Source organism: Oncorhynchus mykiss, chromosome 10 (genome assembly GCF_057628025.1).
Source record: "Oncorhynchus mykiss isolate SJ-2025 chromosome 10, ASM5762802v1, whole genome shotgun sequence".
Taxonomy (NCBI): domain Eukaryota; kingdom Metazoa; phylum Chordata; class Actinopteri; order Salmoniformes; family Salmonidae; genus Oncorhynchus; species Oncorhynchus mykiss.
Window position 1 is genome coordinate 17091926 of NC_143031.1, and position 18863 is coordinate 17110788.

Here is an 18863-nt window from a genome sequence, read left to right on the forward strand (position 1 = left end):
TAAGGCAAAGGTACAGGACGGCAGGCGGACTCAGGGTCAGGGACAGGCAGGTTTGAGTAATCCAGAGGTGGAACAAAGGTACAGGACGGGATGCAGGCTCAGGGTCAGGCAGAGAGGTCAGGCAGGTGGGTACAGGGTCAAAACCAGGAGGACTAGCAAAGAAAGTCTGGATAACAATAGGAGCTAACAGGAAAAACGCTGGTAAGCTTGAACGAACAAGACAAACTGGCAACAAACAGACAGAGAACACAGGTATAAATACACAGGGGATACTAGGGAAGACGGGCTACACCTGGAGGGGGGTAGAGACAAACACAAGGACAGGTGAAGCAGATCTGGGCTTGACAGAGGTAATGAGGTTAGCAGCTATTTTGAAAGTCAGAAGTTATCACACCAACATTGCTGCATAGGAATTAAATTAAATGAGGCAGGTGGTGAATATAAGTGTTGTTTAACAACCTTACTTTGACTCCTCAAAGTTGTGTGTGGGTTTGAACACAAAATGATGGGGACACACTTGGAGTAGTCCCTTATTAAGTGGGCGGACATACAATGCACATTAAACCACAACAAAATATATCAAGCAATGCCAGTTTTGCTCTCATCCCACATGGCTTGTTTTCTAGGTTATTGTTGGAGAAATGTAAAATGCTTTGGTGGCTACCGTCCATAATTTTCCTCCACCACTCACATTAAAATATTTTCGAATGGAAACGAAGTACAGTACCAGTCAAAAGTTTGGACACACATATTAATTCAAGGGTGTCATTTGATGTCTTCATTATTATTCAACAATGTAGAAAATAGTAGAAATAACGAAAAACCCTTGAATAAGTAGGTTTGTCCAAACTTGTGACTGGTAATGTACATCAACAGTATTCTTGTAGCAAATTTGGGGTTTCATCATGTGGTTCCATGATTATGTGCCTTGCAAAAGTATTCACCCCCCTTGGCATTTTTCCTATTATGTTGCATTACAACCTATAATTTAAATAGATTTTTATTTGGATTTCATGTAATGGACATTAAAACAAATATTTCAAATTGGTGAAGTGAAATGAAAAAGCTAACTTGTTTCAAAATATTAAAAAATATAAAAATACGGAAAAGTGGTGGTGCATATGTATTCACCCCCTTTGCCATGAAGCCCCTGAATAAGACCCTGGTGCAACCAATTACCTTCAGACGTCACATAATTAGTTAAATAAAGTCCACCTGTGTGCAATCTACAGTGGGGCAAAAAAGTATTTAGTCAGCCACCAATTGTGCAAGTTCTCCCACTTAAAAAGATGAGAGGCCTGTAATTTTCATCATAGGTACACTTCAACTATGACAGACAAAATGAGAAAAAAAATCCAGAAAATCACATTGTAGGATTTTTAATGAATTTATTTGCAAATAAGTATTTGGTCACCTACAAACAAGCAAGATTTCTTGCTCTCACAGACCTGTAACTTCTTCTTTAAAAGGCTCCTTTGTCCTCCACGCGTTACCTGTATTAATGGCACCTGTTTGAACTTGTTATCAGTATAAAAGACACCTGTCCACAACCTCAAACAGTCACACTCCAAACTCCACTATGGCCAAGACCAAAGAGCTGTCAAAGGACACCAGAAATAAAATTGTAGACCTGCACCAGGCTGGGAAGACTGAATCTGCAATAGGTAAGCAGCTTGGTTTGAAGAAATCAACTGTGGGAGCCATTATTAGGAAATGGAAGACATACAAGACCACTGATAATCTCCCTCGATCTGGGGCTCCACGCAAGATCTCACCCCGTGGGGTCAAAATGATCACAAGAACGGTGAGCAAAAATCCCAGAAGCACACGGGGTCACCTAGTGAATGACCTGCAGAGAGCTGGGACCAAAGTAACAAAGCCTACCATCAGTAACACACTACGCCACCAGGGACTCAAATCCTGCAGTGCCAGACGTGTCCCCCTGCTTAAGCCAGTACATGTCCAGGCCCGTCTGAAGTTTGCTAGAGAGCATTTGGATGATCCAGAAGAAGATTGGGAGAATGTCATATGGTCAGATGAAACCAAAATATAACTTTTTGGTAAAAACGCAACTCGTCATGTTTGGAGGACAAAGAATGCTGAGTTGCATCCAAAGAACACCATACCTACTGGGAAGCATGGGGGTGGAAACATCATGCTTTGGGGCTGTTTTTCTGCAAAGGGACTAGGACGACTGATCCGTGTAAAGGAAAGAATGAATGGGGCCATGTATCGTGAGATTTTGAGTGAAAACCTCCCATCAGCAAGGGCATTGAAGATGAAATGTGGCTGGGTCTTTCAGCATGACAATGATCCCAAACACACCGACTGGGCAACGAAGTAGTGGCTTCGTAAGAAGCATTTCAAAGTCTTGGAGTGGCCTAGCCAGTCTCCAGATCTCAACCCCATAGAAAATCTTTGGAGGGAGTTGAAAGTCCGTGTTGCCCAGCAAGAGCCCCAAAACATCACTGCTCTAGAGGAGATCTGCATGGAGGAATGGGCCAAAATACCAGCAACAGTGTGTGAAAACCTTGTGAAGACTTACAGAAAACGTTTGACCTCTGTCATTGCCAACAAAGGGTATGTAACAAAGTATTGACCAAATACTTATTTTCCACCATAATTTGCAAATAAATTCATTAAAAATCCCACAATGTGATTTTCTGGATTTTTTTCTCATTTTGTCTGTCATAGTTGAAGTGTACCTATGATGAAAATGATAGGCCTCTCTCATCTTTTAAAGTGGCAGAACTTGCACAATTGGTGGCTGACTAAATACTTTTTTGCCCCACTGTAAGTGTCACATGATCTGTCACATGATCTCAGTATATACACCTGTTCTGAAAGGCCCCAGAATCTGCAACACCATTAACAAGGGGCACCACCAAGCAAGCGGCACCATGAAGACCAATTAGTTTTCCAAACAGGTAAAGGGACAAAGTTGTGGAGAAGTACAGATCAAGGTTGGGTTATAAAAAAATATCTGAAACTTTGAACATCCCACGGAGAACCATTAAATCCATTATTAAAAAATGGAAAGAATATGACACCACCACAAACCTGCCAAGAAAGGGCCGCCCAACAAAACTCACAGACCAGGCAAGGAGGGCAATAATCAGAGAGGCAACAAAGAGACCAAAGATGACCCTAAAGGAACTGCAAAGCTCCACAGTGGAGATTGGTGTATCTGTCCATAGGACCACTTTAAACCATACACTCCACAAAGCTGGGCTTTATGGAAGAGTGACCAGAAAAAAGTTATTGCTTAAAGAAAAAAATAAGTTATGTGGGAGTCTCCCCAAACATATGGGGAGACTCCCACTCCCAACATACTCTGGTTAGATGAGACTAAAATGTAGCTTTTTTTGGCCATCAAGGAAAACGCTATGTCTGGCACAAACCCAACACCTGTCATCACCCCGAAAACACCATCCATGTTGGTGGCAGGATCATCATGCTGTGGGCATGTTTTTTTATTGACAGGGACTGGGAAACTGGTCAGAATTGAAGGAATGATGGATGGCACTAAATACAGGGAAATTCTTGAGTGCCAGGTGTGCATAATGATGAATCCCAGGATCGGTGGTTAGTACTCTGGCGACGTCGTACGCCAGGCGGGGAGGAGCAGGAGTAGACGTGACAGAACGGGTCAGAGGTTCACCTTCCAGCAGGACAATGACCCTAGGCATACTGTTAAGGCAACACTTGACTGGTTTAAGGGGAAACATTTAAATGTCTTGGAATGTCCTAGTCAAAGCCCAGACCTCAATCCAATTGAGAATCTGTGGTATGATTTAAGATTACTGTACACCAGCGAACCCATCCAAATTGAAGGAGCTGGAGCAGTTTTGCCTTGAAGAATGGGCAAAAATCCCAGTGGCTAGATGTGCCAAGCTTGTAGGGACATACCCCAAGAGACGTGCAGCTGTAATTGCTGCAAAAGGTTGCTCTATTGACTTTGGGCTGCACGCTCAAGTTTTCATTTTTTTTTGGTCTTATTTCTTGTTTGTTTCACAATTAAAAATGTTAAATATTTTGCATCATAAATGTGGTAGGTATGTTGTGTAAATCAAATGATACAAACCCCTTAAAAATATGTATTTTAATTCCAGGTTGTAAGGTAACAAAATAGGAAAAATGCCAAGCGGGGTGAATACTTTCTCAAGCCACTGTAATGCAAGTCAACAATGGTTAGAGGAGACCACTTGAATGTCCAGATAACACTTCTGACACAGGGAAATTGTTCCCCCATTCCTTAGGTCGTCTGAGCATTTCACCCAGCAGTTTTATTTTTACTCAGAAGTGGGTTTTACAAATTGCAAGTTTGGACTGAGAATGTCCCATGTCTTGATCCAAAATTCTTCACATTTGAGCAGACTGGTTCAATTTCCTAAGTCATAAACCCTTGCTCCAGGAATAAGAGACACTTCCTGAACACAATTAATTAATCACCAACATCTCAATACACTTAAAGCAGAGAAACTAACCATGATGACTACATATTACAAAATGTTATTTGTTTATCTTTTTTCCCTCTTTAGAGGAAATCCTATTATGGATTTTACACCTCTTACTATGACTTCTCACTGCTGACAGCAAGTGTATCAAACAAGAAGGATAATAATAATCGCTGTAAGGGTAATTGAAACTACAAACTCTTGGAATGCAACAGGGAGCACAAATAAGGAAGACCAAGAGAATGTCCAAAATATATTGTTTATGAATGGTGTATATATTAGACAGGCTCAGTCTGAGCCAAGATTGTTTATTAGGCTGTCTTAATATGGACACTGTATAGAATAATATAGCCTGGTTTCAGATTGGTTTATGCCATCTAGATCTGGGACCAGGCTATACATCTCAAATATGGAATCGCATTAAAAATAATTTTTGCTGAAAAATACTGCTCTAGTAATACTTGGCTGTAAATGTGCTGTTGAATTTTTTTGCAAATGTATTTTGCAGCATATTCTATCCAATAATCATATTTGATCAAACTATTGAGGCACCTATCACGAGAGCACATTTTCCAACTGTAAACACCCTGTGATGCCTTGGCCAACTCAACACTTCTCAAACCCTACTCTTAACTGAGCCAAGTGAGGAAGAACTTACGGCTTTACTGACAAAAATCCTCGTCCTTAATATTCATACCGTACTCACTGTAATTGTGCAGCGTGTGTGAGAGATTAAGTCAAAGGATGACAAGTACGCTGAGCCAACTTCAGCCAGGTGCCTTAATCTATTAAAAACATGTTTCTAAGTATATTAAATCATATTGAAATGGGCCTATTTACTATGATGAGACAAGGATTGCTTTGATAAGCATCAAGTACAAACACAAAATCTCCAGCGTGTTATAATGATGTAAGTGTACTGCTGTCTTCTGTTGCAAGGACATAATAGGCGTAACGCTATGTTTGTTATAGAGTAATAATAAATACGTAATAGCATTGCATCACTTAGAATCCTTATGGCTGTGCCTGGTGACTTCTTGATCCTTTCCCAGGTTCATACATGTTTCACCGCAACCCATGGACCCTCTGAATATAATTAAAGAGGATCATACTACTGTTCAGTGACCTTCTCTTATAAGCTTTATATTTACAGTGTTTCATGGATAAGCATTACATCATCTACATGCATTTTAAATTGGCAAGAAAACTTCAAAGGAGACTGCTGTGCTTTCCCTACGCTACATATCCATCAGGTTCGATCAATCCATAATCAAAGCAAAATTGCAACACATTCGTAATATGATGCCACAGTTGAACTAAATCAATAAATAATATATTTTGAATCCCCATGCAGACCTGAAGAATAATCTCCTAAATGAATCAGGACATGTCCCCTCAGAGTGTTCTCCATTTGACACTGATGCATAATTAACATGCCTTTGCCTTTCATCTCCTCCATCACAGGGGAAGTGGCACTTCCAAAGCGACTGTGGCTTTATCAAATACCCCCTGTTCCCAGCTCGTGGCCTGTGACGGCGCTTAGCTCACCGGCCCAGCTCCACTACAGTATATCCTTCAACAGGCGTCACTGTGAACAATTGGCATGCCAATTGTAGTAGGATGTATAACACTAAACCATAAAAGGCAAATGGTGCTATGGAAACGGTACAAAATCCCCAAAAGAAGTGAAACCCTTCCAAATTAATTGAAAGAATCCCTCGCTGAGCGTCAGGTGCGCATTCAAATGAGTGCTACGAGGAACCATTTAAAAACATATGATTCCATATACATCATTCTGATATAGTATTTCCATTTCAAAGAAAGACCATGCCAACAGCAGTCATTACAGAATTGGTTGGATTCATTACAGAATTGGTTGGATTCATTAAAAAAAATATTGTTTTGGGCGTAATTTCCCCCAGCTTTTCGGTCTCCAGGTCTAAACATTCTCTTGGACAGCCGGGCATGTTTGCCATCATCTTTGGCTTGGATAGGTTGACCCTGGAAATACTTCTCTTCATGACCCACAAATGCCAGTGCCAACTAGGCATCAGGTCTGTACTTCAGGCCAGAAGGTTATGGGTGGTTATTTGAGTGGTTTCCAGAAGGCCAAACATGGAAAGCTTCTATCATTCATGTGCCAATGATCAACACTCTAAGAATAGCAGCATTCTTTTCTCATTTTGTCACTAGGAAAGTGGTCTTTTAACAACGTCTAACAGAATAATCTAGCTATGTCGCATGGTGTGACACCGATCTTTCAACACATATCGTCTTTCTTATCATTTGGAAACGCACTACAAAATGTTAAAGTAAAAAAGGGGCAATTTGGTTGGGCATTGCTGTATCTAGACATAATAACTTGTAATAATTTCCTATTCAATTCTATTCAAAGTGATATCCTCCACTGATATCTGAATCCCCATCATGACGCAACTGCGAGAGAGTGCCTCATCTGCCACTTTCAATAGCAGCTTACAATCTTATTTTTTTCCTCTCCTCTTTTTTCCTCACTCCATTATGTTCATGTCCCTTCTCCATTGATAGAAAGAAAAATAAAGTGGTTGGCTAGCTACAAGAAAACCTTGCTGTCTGTACGTAGGGGGTATTCTGTGGGTTTTGTATGGATTCATCTGGTCAGTGTGTGGAGCTGCAGAGGATAGAGGGATTGCAGCGGTGGTGGGTTGCATCGAGGATTAAGGGTGCTATATACTGAGTGTGGCAGATTGTGAGGATTTAAGGATTTTGGGGGGAAGGATTGCAAGCTGTGCATGGGGATCTGGGTGGAGATTGAGACCAGATGGCTGTGAATTTGGCACAATTATTCTCCTTCGCATTGTCAATGATCTCCAACGCACGCTTGGATTTTTTTGCCCGGGAAACTGGGCTTGAGCTCATCCACAGATGGGATTCCAGAGTGACGTCTCTAAATGGTAGATATTGAATGGATTCAGGGTAGTGTGTTAGTGTGTGTTCTCTAGTGTCCCATTCAACCTATATGTATCTATATATAACCTACTGTCTGAGAGTCTGGTATACTGTACATGCACTTGCAGACATACACAGACACACACCCACAAACACATTAATCTGTTGGGATAAAGTTAGAGCCATATCCCCCAAATCCAGAGAAATTGGTCTGTCCCCTCATAAACTATTATAGTTTAGGGCACGGGTACTCAACTCTATGAGGGCCGGAACCTGATGGTTTTCTGTTCTACCTGATAATTAATTGCACACACCTGGTGTCCCAGGTCTAAATCAGTCCCTGATTAGGGGGGAACAATGAAAGAAATGCTGTGAAATTGGCTTTGTGGGCCAGAGTTGAATTTGAGGGGTCTAGAGCATGATTTCCAAACTGATTTGATTTTTATTTTTCCAAATTGTTGGACATAAAAACTGTAAAATCAGCAGAAAATCAGCTCCAAGTGATTTTACTTTGGGAATTCTGTTCCAAAGTATTCCCACACATAATAGAGAGATAATATGTGACCGTATACAAATGTAAGCAAGGTTTATATTATATATTTTGGGCTTCTTGATGTCAATTTGCAGTCTACAAATTCTTCGTAATTATGTTCCGGCCCCCTAGCCACCCGCTCAAGAAAATATTGGCCAGCGGCTGAATCTAGTTGATGATCCCTGGCCTAGAGACCATATATTTTTACATTCGCAGTAGTGTACAGGGCAGTAAGACTGCAGTAAAGTTCTATTTGCTACCCAATTCAATAAATTTAATCTGAAGTTTATCTAACCAATTGTGTTGGTTAGTGCTATCCAATTAACTACTTAATTTACTTAATAAGCTCTCCAAATGGGAGGAAAACAGTGGAGAAGCAGCATTTGTTTTAATTCCTCTTCAGCTGCCAGAGAAGTCTGTCTTTGTTTGTGCCCAATGCTAAATGTGATTTGTGATGAGTTTATTCTGCTTCCTTTGTACACTGTAAAGAAATGCTCTAGTAAATATTATGTTCATGTCAATAAAATTGGACATACTGTCAGCTACGTATTGCCAAACTGAGTGGAACAATTTACTGACAATGAACTGATAAGAGCTCTAGCTTCAAATACTGTACACAGTTCTTCAAATGATTACCTGCAGTGCCTTATCTGAGGAATGTCAGTACAGGAAATTGCAATTGAAATGAGAAATGTAGTCAACTGCAAGCAATGAGATTAGAGCATGGTTAAAGCATGGTTTCCTATGTGCTCCCACCACCTCCTTCATGCATGAGACCTGGTGCCTTAGAGATCCTATTAAATTATTCTAATTCCTAATTCTATGCCTGGTGCCTTAACCACTGAAGGAGGGTTTATAAGCTAAGCAGACAACTCAACTTGGATTTTTACAATGAATACACATCAGGTATACTTAAGACTGAGAGCTGCTATTACCAAAGGGTATGACTAAACGAAGCGAGCTACGGCTGAGTTACACTGAAACAGATGCTGAGTTAGACAGGGCAACAGACATTTTTCCATTTCAGGACTTCTTGGAAATTCCTGTGGAACATCAATGCCCCCCCCCCCCCCATGTTGACACCAATGCTTCCCACGGTTGTGTCAAGTTGGCTGGATGTCTTTTAGGTGGAGGACCACACAGGAAACTGTTGAGTGTGAAAACCCAGCAGCGTTGCAGTTCTTGACACAAACCGGTGCACCTGACACCTACTACCATACCCCGTTCAAAAGCACTTAAATATTTTGTCTTGCCCATTCACCCTCTGAATGGTATACATACACCATCCACGTCTCAATTATCTCAAAGCTGAAAAATCAATATTTGACCTGTCTCCTCCCCTTTATCTACACTGAAGTGGAATTAACGAGTGACTTTAATCAATAAGCCATCATAGCTTTCACCTGGATTCACCTGGACAGTCTATGTTAGGGAAAGAGCAGGTATTCTTAATGTTTTGTATAATGAAAATGTGAAGTTCCATTTTCTGAATTAAATTAGTGTCGGAGGGCAAGATGTGGATTTACAGCTCTAAAAAAAGGTAATCATGCCTCACCCATCACCTTGATTGATATGTGGGCTTTGAAAGTCAGAGAAAGTTAAAGGGGCAATCTGGGACTGGTACTGCTATTTTTGGACATTTAAATTAATGATATAGCAACTGATTTATGAATAATAGGACATATAAATGCCTGGTGGGCATAGCTCAACTGACTTACCCCATCCAAACCCCAAATTTAAACTGTTTACCAAAAAAGTTCACAATTGTATGTTTAATCGTAAGCGAAGTAAATGCATCTACGGTTGAGGTTTGCGCTCATTTAACTGTTCAAAAACAGACTTCTCCCGGTTTAGCTTATGAATACCAATCATGTGGATGTGGAAGAGGGAATAAAGGCAATGATTGAGTGCGTAATGTAGTTGGCGAGACATTTTTGCTCCATGCCAAAGGAATTTACCTCATCAGTGAAGGATTCTATTCATCCCATAGTAATTACTTAGATGTTTGGGCATTTTCTGGCATTTGACTGAGGAATGTTCATATTCCATAAATTGTTGTACAACACTGATTTTCACTGTTTTCATGGGAGCAATGTATACATGGATTGAGAACAGAAGGTCATAGGTTCCTGTTCTGGGGTTATTTAGTGGTCTAAGCTGCTGCCTCTGGATGACGTAATGTGAACCTCATGGAGCAGGGCTTGAATCCACTGCTCTAGCACCCTCTTTTTCCCTTCTAACTCTCTATATCCATGCAATCCTTTAAAAAATCATGTTTAGATCTCGCTGATGCCTTTTCTTCCCCAAAGATTATATGATTATGTTTTTACAATTAATGCCTAATCAATTACGGTACGTGTGTCTACTGTATATGATCTGGTAGAAGATGTATGATTGACTAGTATGAGTTTATATGAGGGCTTATCAGGGCACAGAGAAAAATACCTTTGCAATATTTGCTCAAGACAATCAAAATCGTATTTACTTTTCTGTGAAGCTTTGTATTTCATTAGCAAATAAACGTCTCAGAGAACTATAGACTAAAGAGGAAAAACTTTGCAAATGTGATTAGTTTGTTTTTGCCCATCCCTGTCCCCTCCACCCTCCTGTCTGCAACACTCCCATTCATCAGTCCTCTTGTTGACAGTGCATTTTGCCAATAAGATAAAAATTCACCGTCGCTCTTGGATGGCAGTCCCAGCAGAGCTCCAGAGGTGACACAGATGTCGCTCCCCATTTGGCCTTTTCTGGCGGCTGGGAGACATTGGGCTACAACACCAACCGCCGTTTGTCAAAACTTGGCCTCAGTGACAACATTGTCGCCATGACAGTGAAAGTGTGTCCGGCCTGACAATGAGTGGTATCTACACTGGCTTCAGAGGCCATGCAGCATTGGGGATGGGAGGAGAGGGGAGAGATGACAGGGCTGCGACAAAGCATCAAGTGTCCTACATTCCACAGCCATTTAGCAGCGGGAAGAAAAAACACATTGAGAGGACAATGGAGGTGTCGTCGACATGTTGTGGCGCTTCCTGACATCAAACAAGGCTGTCACTGATAGTGGGCTGCCAGGGAGAGGAGGAACAGCAGGGAGAGGTGCCCCTTGAATTGAATTGAATTGAATTGAGAGGTGGAACAGCAGGCGGCCTCTGTCCCCACATCAACCACTCACCTCAGTCAACACCACCACCACACAGCAAACACCTGCCTTCAAACAAACAGACACAACTGGGTAACAGAGATCCAGTGGAGATCTAGCCAAGCACTCGCACTATTAAAAAAATAAAATGTTTTAAGTGAGAAGTAGGCATTGGTATGTAGCTGAAAAAGAAAGGAAATTGACATGAGCACCACAATACCTACTTCGCCTGTAGGTGCGAGTATAATCCACCCATCACAGTTAACCAGCCCCCAACCATTTGGCCATCAGATGACTAGCAGTTGGGTCACAACAAAAGTGACTAGGAATGTAGACCACGTGGTCAAGGGGGAGTGCTCTCGGCTAGTCACATATACAATCCCCCACCGGCTAGTCACATACACAACCCCCCACCGGCTAGTCACATATACAACCCCCCACCGGCTAGTCACATACACAACCCCCCACCGGCTAGTCACATACACAACCCCACACCGGCTACTCACATATACAATCCCCCACCGGCTAGTCACATATACAAACCCCCACCGGCTAGTCACATATACAACCCCCCACCGGCTAGTCACATACTCAACCCCCACCGGCTAGTCACATATACAACCCCCCACCGGCTAGTCACATACACAACCCCCCACCGGCTAGTCACATACACAACCCCCCACCGGCTAGTCACATACTCAACCCCCCACCGGCTAGTCACATATACAACCCCCCACCGGCTAGTCATACTCAACCCCCCACCGGCTAGTCACATACTCAACCCCCCACCGGCTAGTCACATATACAACCCCCCACCGGCTAGTCACATACTCAACCCCCCACCGGCTAGTCACATACTCAACCCCCCACCGGCTAGTCACATATACAACCCCCCACCGGCTAGTCACATATACAACCCCCCACCGGCTAGTCACATACACAACCCCCCACCGGCTAGTCACATATACAACCCCCCACCGGCTAGTCACACATACAACCCCCCACCGGCTAGTCACATACTCAACCCCCCACCGACTAGTCACATATACAACCCCCCACCGGCTAGTCACATACTCAACCCCCCACCGGCTAGTCACATACTCAACCCCCCACCGGCTAGTCACATATACAACCCCCCACCGGCTAGTCACATACTCAACCCCCCACCGGCTAGTCACATATACAACCCCCCACCGGCTAGTCACATATACAACCCCCCACCGGCTAGTCACATACACAACCCCCCACCGGCTAGTCACATATACAACCCCCCACCGGCTAGTCACACATACAACCCCCACCGGCTAGTCACATACTCAACCCCCCACCGGCTAGTCACATATACAACCCCCCACCGGCTAGTCACATATACAACCCCCCACCGGCTAGTCACATACTCAACCCCCCACCGGCTAGTCACATATACAACCCCCCACCGGCTAGTCACATATACAACCCCCCACCGGCTAGTCACATATACAACCCCCCACCGGCTAGTCACATATACAACCCCCCACCGGCTAGTCACATATACAACCCCCCACCGACTAGTCACATATACAACCCCCCACCGGCTAGTCACATATACAACCCCCCACCGGCTAGTCACATACTCAACCCCCCACCGGCTAGTCACATATACAACCCCCCACCGGCTAGTCACATATACAACCCCCCACCGGCTAGTCACATACTCAACCCCCCACCGGCTAGTCACATATACAAACCCCCACCGGCTAGTCACATATACAACCCCCCACCGGCTAGTCACATACTCAACCCCCCACCGACTAGTCACATATACAACCCCCCACCGGCTAGTCACATATACAACCCCCCACCGGCTAGTCACATATACAACCCCCCACCGGCTAGTCACATACTCAACCCCCCACCGGCTAGTCACACATACAACCCCCCACCGGCTAGTCACACATACAACCCCCCACCGGCTAGTCACACATACAACCCCCCACCGGCTAGTCACATATACAACCCCCCACCGGCTAGTCACATACTCAACCCCCCACCGGCTAGTCACATATACAACCCCCCACCGGCTAGTCACATACTCAACCCCCCACCGGCTAGTCACATACTCAACCCCCCACCGGCTAGTCACATATACAACCCCCCACCGGCTAGTCACATACTCAACCCCCCACCGGCTAGTCACACATACAACCCCCCACCGGCTAGTCACATATACAACCCCCCACCGGCTAGTCACATACTCAACCCCCCACCGGCTAGTCACACATACAACCCCCCACCGGCTAGTCACATATACAACCCCCCACCGGCTAGTCACATACTCAACCCCCCACCGGCTAGTCACATATACAACCCCCCACCGGCTAGTCACATACTCAACCCCCCACCGGCTAGTCACATACTCAACCCCCCACCGGCTAGTCACATATACAACCCCCCACCGGCTAGTCACATACTCAACCCCCCACCGGCTAGTCACATACTCAACCCCCCACCGACTAGTCACATATACAACCCCCCACCGGCTAGTCACATACTCAACCCCCCACCGGCTAGTCACATACTCAACCCCCCACCGGCTAGTCACATATACAACCCCCCACCGGCTAGTCACATACTCAACCCCCCACCGGCTAGTCACATACTCAACCCCCCACCGACTAGTCACATACACAACCCCCCACCGGCTAGTCACACATACAACCCCCCACCGGCTAGTCACATACTCAACCCCCCACCGGCTAGTCACATACTCAACCCCCCACCGGCTAGTCACATATACAACCCCCCACCGGCTAGTCACATATACAACCCCCCACCGGCTAGTCACATACACAACCCCCCACCGGCTAGTCACATACACAACCCCCCACCGGCTAGTCACATACACAACCCCCCACCGGCTAGTCACATATACAACCCCCCACCGGCTAGTCACATACTCAACCCCCCACCGGCTAGTCACATACTCAACCCCCCACCGGCTAGTCACATACTCAACCCCCCACCGGCTAGTCACATATACAACCCCCCACCGGCTAGTCACATATACAACCCCCCACCGGCTAGTCACATATACAACCCCCCACCGGCTAGTCACATATACAACCCCCCACCGGCTAGTCACATATACAACCCCCCACCGACTAGTCACATATACAACCCCCCACCGGCTAGTCACATACTCAACCCCCCACCGGCTAGTCACATACTCAACCCCCCACCGGCTAGTCACATATACAACCCCCCACCGGCTAGTCACATATACAACCCCCCACCGGCTAGTCACATACTCAACCCCCCACCGGCTAGTCACATATACAAACCCCCACCGGCTAGTCACATATACAACCCCCCACCGGCTAGTCACATACTCAACCCCCCACCGACTAGTCACATATACAACCCCCCACCGGCTAGTCACATATACAACCCCCCACCGGCTAGTCACATATACAACCCCCCACCGGCTAGTCACATACTCAACCCCCCACCGGCTAGTCACACATACAACCCCCCACCGGCTAGTCACACATACAACCCCCCACCGGCTAGTCACATATACAACCCCCCACCGGCTAGTCACATACTCAACCCCCCACCGGCTAGTCACACATACAACCCCCCACCGGCTAGTCACATATACAACCCCCCACCGGCTAGTCACATACTCAACCCCCCACCGGCTAGTCACATATACAACCCCCCACCGGCTAGTCACATACTCAACCCCCCACCGGCTAGTCACATACTCAACCCCCCACCGGCTAGTCACATATACAACCCCCCACCGGCTAGTCACATACTCAACCCCCCACCGGCTAGTCACATACTCAACCCCCCACCGACTAGTCACATATACAACCCCCCACCGGCTAGTCACATATACAACCCCCCACCGGCTAGTCACATATACAACCCCCCACCGGCTAGTCACATACTCAACCCCCCACCGACTAGTCACATATACAACCCCCCACCGGCTAGTCACATATACAAACCCCCACCGGCTAGTCACATATACAACCCCCCACCGGCTAGTCACATATACAATCCCCCACCGGCTAGTCACATATACAACCCCCCACCGGCTAGTCACATATACAACCCCCCACCGGCTAGTCACATATACAACCCCCCACCGGCTAGTCACATATACAACCCCCCACCGGCTAGTCACACATACAACCCCCCACCGGCTAGTCACATATACAACCCCCCACCGGCTAGTCACACATACAACCCCCACCGGAGACCGTGTTTCAATCCCTGCGTCCACCCTTCCTACTGTTCTCCCATTTGCCTGTCTCCCCCTCTTTTTCCAACTGTCTAAATAAATTGTAAAACATAAATTTAAAAAAGTGACTAGCAGTTGAGAAATACTGACAGCGAGGCCTCCTCTGTCCGTTCACCAACCACCAACCACACCATGAAATGGAGGGCTTTAATTTAGCTGGTAGCACAGCAACAATGCGGTCTCCTCTTCCGCCCTGTCGTACTTCTCTCTATCTGCCCCCTTTCTACCCTCTTTCTACTCATCAACATGCCAACTTCCTGCCATCTGACAGCAGTGCGACTGGGCAAACACCACACTCTGTTCTGCCACCTCTGGTCTCTTGGCCCTCCTACCCTTACGGGAGGGCAGCTCCTGCTCAGCCCAGTGAGAACTATTCTCTGTCCTGGCACTTGTCTTTTCTTACTAGCACTGACTTTGCAGATAACTACTTTGTTGAGGGAAATGTACTTGCTGTAATTGTGATATGTTGTCTCACCTAGGTGTCTTAAGATGAATGCACCAATGTAAGTCACTCTAGACAAAATAGTCTGCTAAATGACTAAAATGTAAAATGAGAGGAGGGCGTGGCTCTGTCCATTTACCAATGTTTAACCTTCACAAGGCTCCACACATTAACTGACATCATCTGCATTAGAAAAAGTTGAGTTTGGCACTATAAGGTTCTATCTGTCACGAATCCCGCTTCCTGAGTCTGTGTTTGCCTGTGTTTCTGTCCTGGAGTGTGTTTCCGGTGTCCTGGAATGCACCCTGTCTGGTTGCCGGGCGAATTAGCTTGTTGGGAGATCGATGTTCACCCGCACCTGTATCCCATCAGTAATCTGCACACCTGTCCTGATCATCACCTCTCCCCTTCAAAAGCTCTGACCTGACATCCATTCCCTGCCGGATCGTTAGCCATGAACAGTATGTTGTGCCATAGTATCAGCCTCAAGTTGGATAGAATTTGTTTTGTTGTTTTTTACGTATTGCTTGCCTTAAACTTACCTCCGTTTGTTATGTCTTCAGTTACTCACCCGGATCATTTACCCCATTCCCGCCTGGTCGTCGGAGGATTCCGCTACCCCATTGGATCCACCTATTTACTCCCATCAACTCACCACCGCTGCCCGCTACGCCACCTGGATATATCTACCCATTCACATTCACTTGTAAATAAATACTCACCTTCTTCCTACTCTCCTTGTCCTGGTCTGCTTCTGGGTTCGATTTTGAAAGAACGTGACACTATCTGCAAAATGATGATTCTGAGCTCATTCTCTTTAAAGTTCTGAAACCTCATTGGTTTGAATGGTGTCAGCAATTTTCATCTAGTATTCTTTTGAACTTAACATGAATTGGAGTATTTAGAATATTATATAGGTATAGAACATTGAAGAGAAGAAGGCTATGTTAATAACAGAATTTTGACACAACTTCAGATAAAATATAGTCCCAAGCTCTCAAAATGTAGAACTTTCCACCTGTACAGTGTCCATATAATGACAGCTGAGATAGTCCTTATATGGATGCCATACACTCTAAATAAGTGTAAGGGCTCAGTTTTATCGAGCTTACATTGCAGTATTATTTTTTCCCCCTTGACATAATGGATTTTGGTCATGTAAAAAACATTGGAAAGACTACTTTCACAGATGGATGTGTCTAGTTTTTATAATATGACTGGTGTGTATGCAGGCAATAGTTGTGAACACAAGCACACTAAATAAGTCTTGCTTATGGAAGATTTGATCAAATCGACCCCAAGTATGAATAACGTAACTAAGTGGTTCTGGATAGGACTGTCCAATTTTTCTGACAGTTCTGAGTTTTCAGCTAAATTACATTTGATTTAGTGGCCTTTTTACTGGCTTGTGTCAAGCCTTTTTGTCCCGCTGCTGTACTGAGACGCCGCGAGTAGGGGCCGTGCGGATGTCATCTGGAGGCCAGATTCTATGGGGAGTGAGACGCCGTGAGTAGGGGCCGTGAGGATGTCATCTGGAGGCCAGATTCTATGGGGAGTGAGACGCCGCGAGTAGGGGCCGTGAGGATGTCATCTGGAGGCCAGATTCTATGGTGAGTGAGACGCCGTGAGTAGGGGCCGTGCGGATGTCATCTGGAGGCCAGATTCTATGGTGAGTGAGACGCCGTGAGTAGGGGCCGTGTGGTTGTAATCTGGAGGCCAGATTCTATGGTGAGTGAGACGCCGCGAGTAGGGGCCGTGAGGATGTAATCTGGAGGCCAGATTCTATGGGGAGTGAGACGCCGTGAGTAGGGGCCGTGAGGATGTAATCTGGAGGCCAGATTCTATGGGGAGTTTGACGCCGCGAGTAGGGGCCGTGAGGATGTAATCTGGAGGCCAGATTCTATGGGGAGTGAGACGCCGTGAGTAGGGGCCGTGCGGATGTAATCTGGAGGCCAGATTCTATGGGGAGTGAGACGCCGCGAGTAGGGGCCGTGCGGATGTAATCTGGAGGCCAGATTCTATGGGGAGTGAGACGCCGTGAGTAGGGGCCGTGCGGATGTAATCTGGAGGCCAGATTCTATGGGGAGTGAGACGCTGTGAGTAGGGGCCGTGCGGATGTCATCTGGAGGCCAGATTCTATGGGGAGTGTGTCTCTGCTGGAGAGGAAGTGTGGGCGAGGGCTCTCGCGCGTTTCAGCACTCGGAAAACAAAAGCACACACACACACCCGCTCATACAAACTAGCACACACAAACACTCATACAAACTGACCTACAAATACACACACACTCACATGTTTGGCCCTGTCCGGGGGTGTCATCGGATGGAGCCACAGTGTCTCCTGACCCCTCCTGTCTCATCCTCCAGTGTTTATGTGTCGGGGGGCTAGGGTCAGTTTGTTATATCTGGAGTACTTCTCCTGTCCTATCCGGTGTCCTGTGTGAATTTAAGTATGCTCTCTCTAATTCTCTCTTTTTCTCTCTCGGAGGACCTGAGCCCTAGGACCATGCCTCAGGACTACCTGACATGATGACACCTTGCTGTCCCCAGTCCACCTGGCCGTGCTGCTGCTCCAGTTTCAACTGTTCTGCCTGTGATTATTATTATTTGACCATGCTGGTAATTTATGAACATTTGAACATCTTGGCCATGTTCTGTTATAATCTCCACCCGGCACAGCCAGAAGAGGACTGCCCACCCCACATAGCCTGGTTCCTCTCTAGGTTTCTTCCTAGGTTTGGACCTTTCTAGGGAGTTTTTAGCCACCGTGCTTCTACACCTGCATTGCTTGCTGTTTGGGGTTTTAGGCTGGGTTTCTGTACAGCACTTTGAAATATCAGTTGATGTACAAAGGGCTATATAAATACATTTGATTTGATACACGCTAACACATACAGTACACACACACACACACACACACACACACACACACACACACACACACACACACACACACACACACACACACACACACGAGCATCGGCTCAAGCAATGTAATTTGATGATAGAGCCATCCTCCAGGCCCGGTGTGGAAAGTGAGGTGGAGGGCTGGAGTCTGCTGGGGCAGAAAGGTTA

General features: G+C 45.7%; 1 protein-coding gene and 1 long non-coding RNA gene across 2 annotated transcripts in view; one reads left to right on the forward strand and one right to left on the reverse strand.

The window, feature by feature from the left end:
- The window catches only part of kirrel3a (kirre like nephrin family adhesion molecule 3a), a 275985-nt gene that overhangs the window by 233702 nt on the left and 23420 nt on the right, over positions 1-18863 (reverse strand). The window lies entirely within an intron of this gene.
- LOC149979947 (uncharacterized) lies at positions 16133-16521 on the forward strand. The gene is made up of 2 exons (XR_016484041.1): positions 16133-16250; positions 16353-16521. It is a non-coding gene; the product is annotated as an uncharacterized LOC149979947 (long non-coding RNA).